Source organism: Rhinolophus sinicus, chromosome 6, assembly GCF_057876585.1.
Source record: "Rhinolophus sinicus isolate RSI-liver-muscle chromosome 6, RSI-T2T, whole genome shotgun sequence".
NCBI lineage: Eukaryota > Metazoa > Chordata > Mammalia > Chiroptera > Rhinolophidae > Rhinolophus > Rhinolophus sinicus.
In genome coordinates, this window is record NC_142506.1 from 26728899 (window position 1) to 26741759 (window position 12861).

Here is a 12861-nt window from a genome sequence, read left to right on the forward strand (position 1 = left end):
TCCAAGTTTACTTTTACATTGGACATTATGATTTAAAACAAAAGAAAAGTAGAAACCACAGATTGTTGGACAGAATATATCGCACTCTAAATGTATTCAGTTTGCATCAATCCTTTTCCCCAAAATACTACAAAACACACACACACACACACACACACACACACACACACAATCACATCTTCTATTAGCATTTTTTGGAAGAAATTGATTTTTAAAGCACAAAACTAATAACAGAAGCTCATCGTTATTAAGTTCTTAGTTTGTGCCAGACCTCATTCTAAGTGCTTTATATGTATGAACAGATTTACAACAATGAACAACAATTCTTTAAGGTAGATTCTGTTATTATCTCTGTTGCATAGATCAGGAAACTGAAGCACAGAGAGGGAAGTGATTTGCCTGGTATCATACAGCAAATGAACAGTGCAACTGGGATTAGAACCATGCAGTCTGGCATCAGAACCCATGTAGTTAAACCACAACTTTAATGTAAGGCTGAAAATTGAAGTTACAAAAGTAAACTAACAATAGAAGTAATACATTTTTGGGGAAAAGCAATTGGGAAAAAAATTGTAAAGGAGATCCCCCAATTTTTTGAAGTGGATTTTCGTAATAAAGTATTTCAATACGTTCATTGACTTATCCATAGGAATAAAACTCTTTAAAGAAAACCTCATCATGAAAATGTGCACATACCGTGTTTCCCCGAAAATAAGACCTAACCAGAAAATAAGCCCTAACATGATTTTTCAGGATGACATCACCTGAACATAAGCCCTGATGCATCTTTTAAAGCAAAAATTAATGTAAGACCCGGTCTTATTTTCAAGGAAACATGGCACATCTCTCTTTAATTAAAGCAATATCCTATTAATTCTAGAATGTAAGACTATTTTCCAAATACATGATGTAACTTTTTCAGCTTTGCAACAAACAAATAAATAACAAGGTTATTTTTGTCATCTGTAAAATAGGGTTATTTGTGCTCACTTTCTTCCTTTAATGTTATAAAGTTACACACTTAAAATTATATTTTTAGTTTCCCAATTAAATCTATTAAATTAGTCTGTCAGTTAAGTAAAAAAAAAAAAAAAAAAAAAAAGTGGGTGTCCACATAGTCCTGATTTGCCATGGTATCTTTTCTCAAATTGTTTATCTCAGAAACATTTCCTTGTGGTTGCAGTAGAGAATTACCTTTGAATTTCAATGCTTATACAACATCTGACCATGTTGTATAACTCCTGCCTTCAGCCTTTTATCTCTAATCCATCAATAGCCATATGTGAAAATAATTTCTTCCAACCTCCTGTTCCTTTTCTTTTTTGCCCTAAACACTGATTTAAATATATATATATATTCTATTTCTCTTTTACTCTAATTTCTAACATGGGTTTCAGATTCTAAGGAAACTTCAGAACAGCACTCCTGCAGTCTAGTCTTTCTCTCTCTGTGCACCTTTTATTACTTTCCTATAAATTTATGCTATGGCTCTTTCTTCTTTGTAAAAATCCAGATCAAAGTTTATCTTTCTGTAAAGGCTTCCTTGTATAATCCCTTAGCCATGATCTTGTCTTTACTCGGTAGTACCTCAGCATAGATTAGATATTTCTATTTGTCTGTGTTGCTCAAGTTTTATTGTTGTAATGTCATTGTACTGATGATCTTGGATGGACCAAGACTTCCAAATATTGGTAAGTGTTCTACTTGTTTCAAGTAGGATTTGATAAAACCTAGAGACATACATAGAATGACGTGGTAGAGGAATGCAAATTCCACATTTCAGATCTACAAACATTATTCAAGTTGAAATTAATCTGTGTTTTCATGGGACTTGGAAATTATCACATTCTCCTCTGTGTTATAATTAGGTTATAAATAACTATCTACACAGAGACACAGAGTAGGTGCTCACTAAATAAGTGTTAATTATATTATAACAGTTTTATTGTAATTAACGTTTAAAATTAAAAATCTATCATGTGTGGTTACATGTTTTTAAGGAAACCATGCTTTAGATATAGGTCATAATTCCAGTACATGAAAGTAATTGATGTTTATAATGATCTGGACCAATAAGAACTTATAATAACATGAGGTAGAATCTGTTATAAAAATAATAATACAATCCAAGAACTAAGAGGCATCTCAAGTGATCATTTCTTTGGTAAGCCCCTCATTGCATATGAATTTACATTTACCAATAAAAACATAGAGTCAATTTTGCTTTTGTTTTTAATTCAATAGGAATAATAGTTATTTAAATATATACTTTTCTGAAGTAAATATAAATCAATATTTTACGAAATAAAAATGATTCATATTTTAATTCCCTAAAGTGAGACATCTATTAGAAAAACTCACTGCATTATTTTTTCTTAACTCCTTCTCTTATCCCTCAAAATTATATTCATAAAATAAATATGGTTCAAATTAACCATTTGTATATAATCCAAATTCACAATTTTCATCCCTAACTCCAGCCAGTTGCTATGGAGGTTACAAATTGAAACCCCAAAGAGAAGACAGCCAGAAAGCTCAGAATATTGAGGTCTTCTTATATTAAATCAGCAATATCAATAAATTCTTATTTCTTCTCTAATCTTTTTCTATTTTTATAAGATTTGCATTATATGTGGAGAGATTAATTATTTTACAAGATTACATTGGCTATTTTTTATGTTCTTAAAAACATACAAAGAAAATTTCTATTTCTACCCAATGTTTGAATAGAAATAAGTACCTGATATATGCTGATATGTGCAAGAAATAGAATACAAACATTTACATACAATTAATCCTTTCTTTACCCTACTTTCTTCTTGCAATCTTTGTCTCATATAAAATAATGACCAAATAGCAGGAAAGAAGAAGACTAACTGCATGACACTGCCTGTGTTTCAGGAAATATGCTAAGTATGTTCATATTTTTGTTGTCATAACAAATCCTTGATATAGGTATTATTTTTCTAATTATTACAAATGAGGAAATTAAGTTCTAATTATTGATGTCATAAAGATGATAAGTGATCAGTCAGAATTAGAATCAACAGCTGTCTTTTCTTTAGTCCTGTTTCCTTAATAGTTTTAAAGAAAACAGCTATACTGTTTTTGGTTAATAAAGACTGTAGTTAATATCTAGAAGGCTATGGAAAATATTCTAGAGAGATTTCTTTTTTTAATTAAAGTTTATTGGGGGTGACAATGGTTAATAAAATTACACAGGTTTCAGGTATACAATTCTGTATTACATCTTGTATATATCACATTGTGTGTTCACCACCCAGAGTCAGTTCTCCTTCCATCACCATATATTTGATCCCATTTACCCTCATCAGGGGAAGGGGAAGGGGGATAGTAGATGAGAGTGATTTCTAAGGTAGGGAACCATATTTAGTTCAAGTATCATCCCCAAGTCAGGGCTGGGAGAGGCCTTACTGTTCCACTTGCCTCTTTAAAATACGACTTCATGTTCCCCGGGAGACTGATTTAACTATTTTAAAATATAGATTTCAATACTATTCTGTAAAATTTTGAGTACCTCCTATCAATAAAATATGTACATAAGCTACCTATACTTGAGAATCAACATTTTGGTAAACATTTTCAGATATCTTTAAACAAACTCTAGGTTAATCTGAAAGAATAATTAGAATGTGTTTTATTAGAATTAAACAAAACCATGGAGATTTTACCACAAACTGTTGCTGAGAAAAGACCACTTGACAGATTTAGGCAAGTCACAAAATTTCAATCTTTCTTCAGTGCATAGAAAGATGCAAGGATAAATAGGAGATTCTCAATGGCTGCCTCTTAATTGATGAATGCCAATATTCAGAGACCCAGTGATATCTTAAGAGAAGCTGGGGAAAGGAACAATCATATTCGAGAATTTGGGTACAAAATATGAGAGATTAAAGACTCTTTGAACTTTGTTTCTTATCACAAGAACTACCTGACCTGACAGGATTGAACAGGAAAGAGAAAAGTGTTCAAGTATATTAAGTTGTTTTATTAGGGCTAAGTTGTTAACCCTCCAGGAATTAGAATAAGAAAAGGCAAAAAATCAAGAAAAGAATCACTAAATATTTCACTTTTGAAGATGTACGTGATGCTTTTACATCTGTGAGAAAGATGTGATTGATATGTTGGGGTCTTTGGGATAAGCATAGGAGAGTTTAAGTTTTAGAAGATGGTGGTATCTGATGAGCAAAAAGCCAACTCAGAGGTGGTAAACAGTTCAACTCCATGCAATTACAAAGAAAAGAGGAAGGAGAAGGGAGAGGATGAAGGGATCCATCCATCATGCACAATACAAATAAAGGGCTGTCACTCATTTTCCTAATGCCAAAAAAAAAAGAACGATTTAGTAATTTTTGACACCAAGAAAACCATTTGTAATAGCCTTCTTCACTTTTCAATTCATCCTCAAATTTAAAAGAAAAAAAACCTCCATTCAATTGTTTCTATTATAAGTCAGTTCATCATTTGTGAATCCATGTCAGTGTCTTAGTTTTTTCAGTGAAATAGCTAATTCATATCATATTTGCTGTCCCCACTTTATAGTGAATCACTGCTGCTTGATTTAGCCTGTCATCTGACACTGAACATTTCGAAACCATTTGCATCACTCTTCTTGTTTGGATCTGCACATATGGTAATAATTAGGAATGTGATACCTTAAATTCATTTAAAATACCCAGTGAGTTTCGAATATAATAATAAAAGCAGAATAACTCATATTTCACAAAAACATTGTAAACTATATGAACTAAGTCATAACTTAATTATATATAGAAAAAAATCATGATTTCAGAGTAGAAATACAAAATATAATTTCTACAAAAACATAAATTGCCATTACTATATTTATAGCTACTGTACGTAGAGTGTTCAAAATATGAACTAAATGCATACTATAGAAAATATTTGAGTTTTAAATCACAATTTTTATTTCAAAACAGAATGTCAGGAGAAGTTTCCCCAAATACACCTGCAATTTTTAAGTCCTTTTAATTCATGCCTTTAAATGAAAGGGTTGAGTATACAAGGTCAGTGAAATAGTTATTTATGGTTGAAATGTTTTGCTACATCTATTTTAAGAAGGGTAATTTTTCATTTCATTTTTAAAATTGCTTTAAAGTGTTTAGCTGACTATACAAAATTACTCAATGTGCAACTAGCAGTTTCCTCTATTTCCAAGGTCTAGCCAGGAAGAGAATTGTATAGGCTTTTACAATTAAGATGATTAAGCTAAATCGTATCAGTTAACTGTTCTTATGTTTATTGTAATCACTATATTAATTGTTTTACTATGACTATAAAACCATTTTTCTCTTAAATGTATTTCCTACCTCTTTATTCATTTTGGTTTACTTCTGAGGGAAAAAAATACAATGTCAATATTTAAATCACTCATTAATAATACAGACTTTTGTATCCTAATGCCAGTATTTATGTTAGGATGGTTTATGGTTAGAAGATCCTAGTTTCATAACTGAAACAAGTATGTCCAAAGAATATCACTGCTCACTTTCTCATTTCCCCTAGGAAATGTACTGCTCAATTCAGTTTTGTGTTTTTTTTAAATGATGATTTTTATTATTTTGCCTGTTGAGGTTCTACTAAATTAAAAATGCATAGGACCGACTTACTGTGGAATATTTTTAGATAGTTCAGTTCCCATTTTCCATTTTCTTTGCTGGTCAATATTAGCAACTTTTCTCTCTAAGCTAAAAGCACACATCAGCCTTGTCATGCAGACCAGCAGAAACTGTAGGTATGTGAGCATCTAAACGCAGCAAAGAAAGCATTGCTGAAGTTAACCTAGAGTATTATGGAGATCTTCAGTCGTAGCCACGTGCTCGATTGCAGGAGTTGGGGGACGAACACACAACAGATTTAAAGATCAAAAAACTAAAATATCTATAACTAAGCAAGGTTTTATAATTTTATTTGGAAATTGCAAGAATCCTGGAACTGGTAGTTTATGTATGGGATACTTGAACTGTATGTACACTTTGTAAAATGACTTCAACTACTCAACCTTGTCGAAGCCAAAAGATATTTCAAAGTGTAACTATTGACAAGTTATAATGAGAAGAATTCAAGTTTCTCAAAAACAAGAGTTTATCATAAGACTGAGGAAAATAGTCAAAACAACGACTATTGAGAAAGTATTATGATTATTTTTGTATTATTATTTCTGTCCAAGGTCTCTAGGTATTTGAAGAAGAAAAATTAAACAAAAACAAACATTTCATATGTAGGTGGACAAAAAATAAATGACTAACCTTGACTTTCACTAGCCCACAAAATCCTACACAACCAATGACAGAATTCATTGTTTAAAGACCACTTGGGGATGATTAAGAAAAAGATGATGTAATCTCATATGTGATAAAGAGAGATATAATATTCTCTACTGGAAGGCATTCCTATCATGTCATATCAAAGTCTAGCAAAACGTTGAAAGTTAGAAATGTTATCAAGCATTAGCAGGCATTTAAAGAACGTCTCTTGAATATTTCTAGCACAAAAAAGTATTTTATGTGATGTAAATGAATGGTAATTTTCTGACTTTAAAAGAGAGCTGTGCCAGTACATTTCAGCGTTCTGGACCCAATTCTGCAAACATGGAGACGCTTTCAATTTGCTCTGCCTGCCTTCCCGCCTTAGATGGCTGTGATTGCAGCGAAATTAATCCATTTAAAAATCTGCGGCTTAAACTTAAGGATTTTCAGTTTTTCCCCCTTCTCTCTCTTTTTTTTTTCTTAGAATATCAATAAGTTCCAATTGAAGAGCGGATTCTTTTGCAATTCAGGCATGTGCCGGCGATAACGGGCGAGTTGGCATGAAGAGAGGCAGAGATGGATTAATTATGCAGAGAACATGGAAATTCTGCTTATCATCGGCTAGCAAAGGAGCCCGGCTCACATAATCAGCAAACGAAGGGAGAGGAAAAAATAACAATGCAATGGCACCTTCCAGCCCATCATCAGGATTTTTTCTACCCCCCTTGTAATTAAAAAATAACATACACTTATAGCCCTATCTCCTGTGCAGGCAAGGAGTGGATGTCCACAAAATAATTGCACTGGGATATTAGAGCTGGCAACATGGGCTGTCCATTCCTGCTTGCTCTCCTTCTCACCCTCTCTTTCTCTTTTGGCCTCGCAAGGCACTTTGCTTCTGAACCCAGTCCAAATCAGACGATGTCTCAGGTGACATTCTAGCTCAGTTTCCAAATATCCCAAATTGGTACCTTATCATGACCCAAGCAAACATACATACATATATGATAAATATTTGAAGGACTGACTCTGGGGTAAGGCTTTGGAACTGATCACCTGTGGACTATCTGGTCAATTTTGGTTTTTTTGTGTGTGAAACCTGCCCAAATAGCCTTCATTTGGAAAAGTGACTGAATTCAAATGGTGGGCTATGGAATGGCTGTGTTAATCTTCTCAAACGATTTAACTTATTTACAACTTTTTTTCCTATTCCCTTTTCCAATTTATTTTGTAAATTCAAGTACGTATAGTTAATGATTACAATGTTTGTGGTTCCAAATCAGAATTCATAATTATGTATTGTTACTCTAAAATCTGACAGCTTAATGCTTTGTATTTCTCTGAATGCCAAAAGAGAGCATAAGCAACCTAGTTTATTGCTTTAAAGAAAATAAAATTTAATCTCACACTTGTATCCCTGTATTTTTCAATCCTGAAAATTAGCATGCAAACACGAATGTTAAACGATACTCCTGACTGAATACCATTGGAGTAAGTTTTGCTGCTTTAATCATCACCCAAATTATTTGACCTAATTACAGGCATACGTCCCAAGAAGCTCTGGCTGTCAGAGAGGCCATTTCTTCTTGAAAAATTATTGGTGAGCTAGAGAAACAGGAAGATGAAAATAAACCCGTAAGGACAAAAATTATGCAACATATAAAGGAAAAATGTTGTTCCAAAGTGCAGTAAGCTGGAATTGGAAAGCTGCAGACTCTGTAAATGTAATTTATTCATAGAGTTCCACCAAAGCAGGAAACCAGTGTGGGGCGCAGTTTACACGCTTGTGGGAATGCTTTAAGTGACAGTGATGGTAATAGACTGATTTTTTTTAAACTAATTATTTCCATGTCTATGCATATGAGCGCACACACATTCTAGTACATATGAGTATTATGGAAAACAAAGACTGAGTAAAGGGATCAAGTGAATGTGTAGAGATATTTATGATTATTGACTTTGCTAGTTCCTGAGAGAGTGGTGGGAAAATAAAATAAGAAAATACTACTCAAGTGGGGGGATCAAGGTTAAAGGTAAAGAAAGGTAGAGAAGAGAAAACAATCCTAATGATGAAAAAAACAAGAGAATATAAAAACATGGGTTAAGGAAAATTATAATGGTGACAGTAAAAATTATGATTTTTTATGTCTGATTATTTTGTAAATGTATACATACAAGATATATCTTATATGAATTAAGTATATAATTAGAAACATTTAGAAAGTCATTCAATGTGTATCCCCACCCCAAGTAATGTCCAAATACATAAAGTAGAGACCACAGATTCTGTGGAGCAGAATACAGTTTACCAGCGGTTTTGGAACACAGCCATACTGAGCAGGGAATTACAGTTATCTGGCCATCCGTTACCATTGAATTTGTACCTTCCTACCATTCTGCCCCTTCAAACACATTTAGTATCTTTTCTACTCAGCTTCATAAAGCAAACCTAGTGTAATAAGACCTACCTCTTAGAATAAATGGGCAGCAATGCATAAATCTTATTTGGAACGATTGTCAGACCATACCTGATAATTTTGATACTAGAAAGGGAGATGAAGTCACAGATAACAAAGGTGATCATAAAGTGTTATATATAATCGGCAAAAAAAATTACTGGACTTTTGGGCTCCTGAGAAACTGATATTCTTATAGGATCAAAATATAAAGAGGTAATTTAATTCAGTCAGACACTAGAAAATGATTTCCTAGGGGTTTACCAGGTGAGCAGAGAATCATCTCAGTTAATGTCAAAAGGGATACATCTTTAGATGCTGTCCTTGGGATTTTTCTAAGCTTGCCTGCATGTTAGAATCCTCTGGGGGAATTTCTTAAAAATGCATATGCCTGAGCCCCATCCCAGACAATATTCTAGAGATAAAGGTCTGGAGATACATACATACATACATACATACAGATAGATAGATAGATAGATAGATAGATAGATAGATAGATAGATAGATAAACAGATATGTATATATACATATATATCTATATACATGTGTATAGATATGTATACACACACACACACACACGTGCACTGGGGGTGCCAAAAAAATGTATACAAGTGGACACCTTGGTCAATGTTGCTCAGGCAGTAGTTCACTGTAATCAGAAGTGTCTGGATGCTGATAGTAACCACTTTGAGCACCACTTGCAATTGCAGCAGTCAAACATGATTTGCATTGATCTTTTGTTATCGGTATATATTACAATTTTAATAGTTTTTTCCTTTCTTAAAATGTGTATAATTTTTTGGCACTATATATATGTATATAAAAATTTATAGATAGATATATAGATGCATAGATACATAAATAGATCTGTGTATATATTTTAATTTCCCAGGTAATTTTAATGTGAGGCCAGAGCTGAGGACCAATCTTTGTCTAGCCACATTCACTGCCCTCCATTGGAATCCATTTAAAATCCAAATCATCTTTAAGGCCAGGACAGTCATCAAAGCAAACTAGACTGTGATACCATGAGGGCAGGGTATCTGTTCTCTGCTTCATCCCAGACCCTAACCCAGTGCCTCTTACATAGTAGCTTCTTAAAAATAATTTTGACTAAAAGAAAAAAGTGAACAGGAGCCAAAAAGACAGAGGGCTTTATGGCTACCTGATATCACAGCCACCTCCTCTGCTCTCCGTTGTATCCCACAAGTCTTGACAGTTTGCAAGCTTTCTCCAGGTTTTCTGAAAGCCTGTGCTTAGAACTTTATAGAAGCAGCATACTTCTATAATCTTTTATACTTCCTGAAAACATGTCTTAACATCTTTTACAAGAGAAGGTAGATAATAGAATTCTCAGTAACCATAACTGTAAATGGATTTGTAATCTACCCATGATTAAAATTATTTTCATCATAAAGTAGAATTCTCATTATTGTTGCAATTTTAATATTATCAACTCCAAAGTGTCTTGGTGATTGATAATATAGACAGTGAAACCCTGTATTATAATAATTAAATTTAAAATGAATCAGCCATCCTTATATGTCTCTGTACAGTACCTGATTATTTTTAAACAATTATCTCTGCATGTCACCTAATGCCACACAGCACTTGGAGCTGCTACAAGGAATTGCTCATGGTCACAAAGTTACTGCAGAGTCGAAATACCTACACAGACACTGTCCGACATGCCAAGATGAGTATTTTCTCAATTAAAATCCATGACCACCACAAAAGTGAGCTATAACCCAGGAGGAATGCAGGCCTGAATGAGGAAACCTTTGAACAAAACCTTCAGGCTGAAATGTGCATTCATCACGGGTAAGTCCCACTGACTTTAAAGGAAACCCTTTCTCTAGGAAGCCCCAGAAACTGTGGGCCCAAAAGCAGCTGTCTGACTTTGAGGGTGAGGTTTTTCTTTTCTGATCAGAGCCAGGATATAATGCATAATGCTTTCTTCATTGGATAGATTCCTTCAAAGGAAATGTCTCTTTATAAATTAAATTAAATATCACTACTTTTCCCAATGTTTTCTCTTATTTTCCTAGTTAAGATTGTACAGGAACATGTATTTCTCAGCTGCAGGTAGGGGCTCACTTCTCTGTTTCTCTCAATTGGACACTTTTTGCAATCCTTTTCAATGGCAAGCCCCCCTCGCTGGATGCACGGTTCCACCAGCCACCACATACACATTTTTTGGGGAAAAATTAGTACAAAAAATTCTTCCATACTTGGTTCATTTGCAGATTTCAGCAGGCTTGCAAAAAGCACACCTGTTGTGCTGTCTGGATTTCCTTTTCTGATCATAGGCTTCTGACAAAGGGGGAGGGGGGAGAGAAAGATTTTTATCAAACGCTCTTCACCGGACAATGAATTTTCTTCACCATTTGAATGTATCTGTGGAATGCCTGAGTGATTCATTACAGCAGATTCTGAAGTATGACAATGGGCCGCAGAAATGACTGATGGTATCTTTTTCCTGATTTCATTTCCCTGATCCTCTTCATCCCTTGGCCTGTGTACCTCGATTAATTAGAAACCAGGGATTTTCACTCATCAGCTGATGGGTTTCATGCTCCACTCTGTCACAAATCTGCTGCCTGCACTATCTCTCTTACAGCCGGTGGCTGCTTTAAAAACTTTCCCTTCTTTTTTTTTTTTTTTTCCCTTTTTTGAAGCAGTGCTTTGTGACTACAGGTTTAGGTCTTTTAAAGATTCAGACATATTTTTAAAAAAGAGATTAAAAATTAAACTAAAGAAGATTCAAAATCTCTGATTAAGTTAATCCCTATCCAAATCATACTTGTCCAAAAATGAACTTTTTGAAGAGATAATAATATAAATGTTTCATAGCTCTCAGCTTTCTAAGTTCTTTTTTCAAGATATAATAATTGAAGTATTATGTAAAGACTGAAAATATATATAAATATAATTTTGTGTGTGAGCACAAAAGCACATATGTTCATTTTTCATCCATTTTGGGGTATCTATACTATATTTTTAAACTCCGTTGCATTCAAATTCCAGTTGAATAAGCTATTTTATAATGGCATTCTGAAATAAATCATTGAACCATTATTGTTTCTAGAGGAAATATTTTATTATTGAAATATGCCCCCCTTAGGGTACATACCAAATTAAATCACGTGATGATATACTCCCCAAGGAAGCAAATTATAATTAAATAGTATTTTAAAAGCAGGATATTTTACATACTATTATTAAAAACTCTCCCTCCAAAACCTAAAATAATGCTTGATTCAAAGGTGAAAAACAGATATACTATTTTCACCAAAGAAAAGCAATAGCTACCTACCACTAAAAGATTATTTACTAGAGTATTTTTCTTTATGTTAATTTATTTAAGATAAACTTTGAACCAGGTCCCAGAATTAAAAGCAAAGTCCTTCATTTTAAAATGCCAGACCTATCAGACTTGGGAAGACAACGTAATGAGGAGAAAAAGTATACATTTTCATAGTTTTGCCTACAGGAGAAGATGTCAGGAGAGTCAGACATTTATTTCATTTTGCAAGTCAGCTTTTTATGAATTTTGGAAGTAATAATAAGAGAAAAGAAATAGGAGTTTGTAGAGGAGCACCTGCACCCTGCCATCTGAGTATCCTTTTCTGTTTTTCCCACACTTGCCAATAAAGTACTGTACACCTGATAACTATTCAGAATGACCCACAAAACCCCAGTCAGTAGTGAAGCCAAGCCTTCTCTTTTATGACTGCTCTAAAGAAACCCACTACTCAACTTAGCAGTTCTTTTCTTTTTTGGTTGAGTGTAAAGCAAATAGGGCAGCAGGAAGAGCTACCAAGCTTATGCGCCAGAAATATGAAAAGGAATACACTCAACTATGCTAGTAAATCTTGGTGGAACATCTATTTCCATGTATTGGAATTCAAACGGGCAAAGACATCGATTACAAAACTCTGGTCAATAATGTGCCACAGTATTGAATTTTGTTCTAGATGCAAGGCTAAATTCGTCTTGTTGAACTGGTCTACCATAAATACTTACAGATTTGAAGTAAAGTGGATTTTGTAGGATTCAAGTCAATTTCTCTTCCTGTTGTATTTTTTTAAAGCCGTAGTGATACTGAAGATGGA

At 33.7% G+C, this 12861-nt stretch overlaps 1 long non-coding RNA gene across 1 annotated transcript in view; it reads left to right on the forward strand.

Annotated features, from left to right (window-relative positions):
* The window catches only part of LOC109457581 (uncharacterized), a 97635-nt gene extending 89576 nt beyond the window's left edge, over positions 1 to 8059 (forward strand). Inside the window, exon 5 of the long non-coding RNA XR_016021511.1 lies at positions 6775 to 8059. This is a non-coding gene — a long non-coding RNA (uncharacterized LOC109457581). The remainder of the gene's footprint in view (positions 1 to 6774) is intronic.
* Positions 8060 to 12861: the final 4802 nt, after the last annotated feature.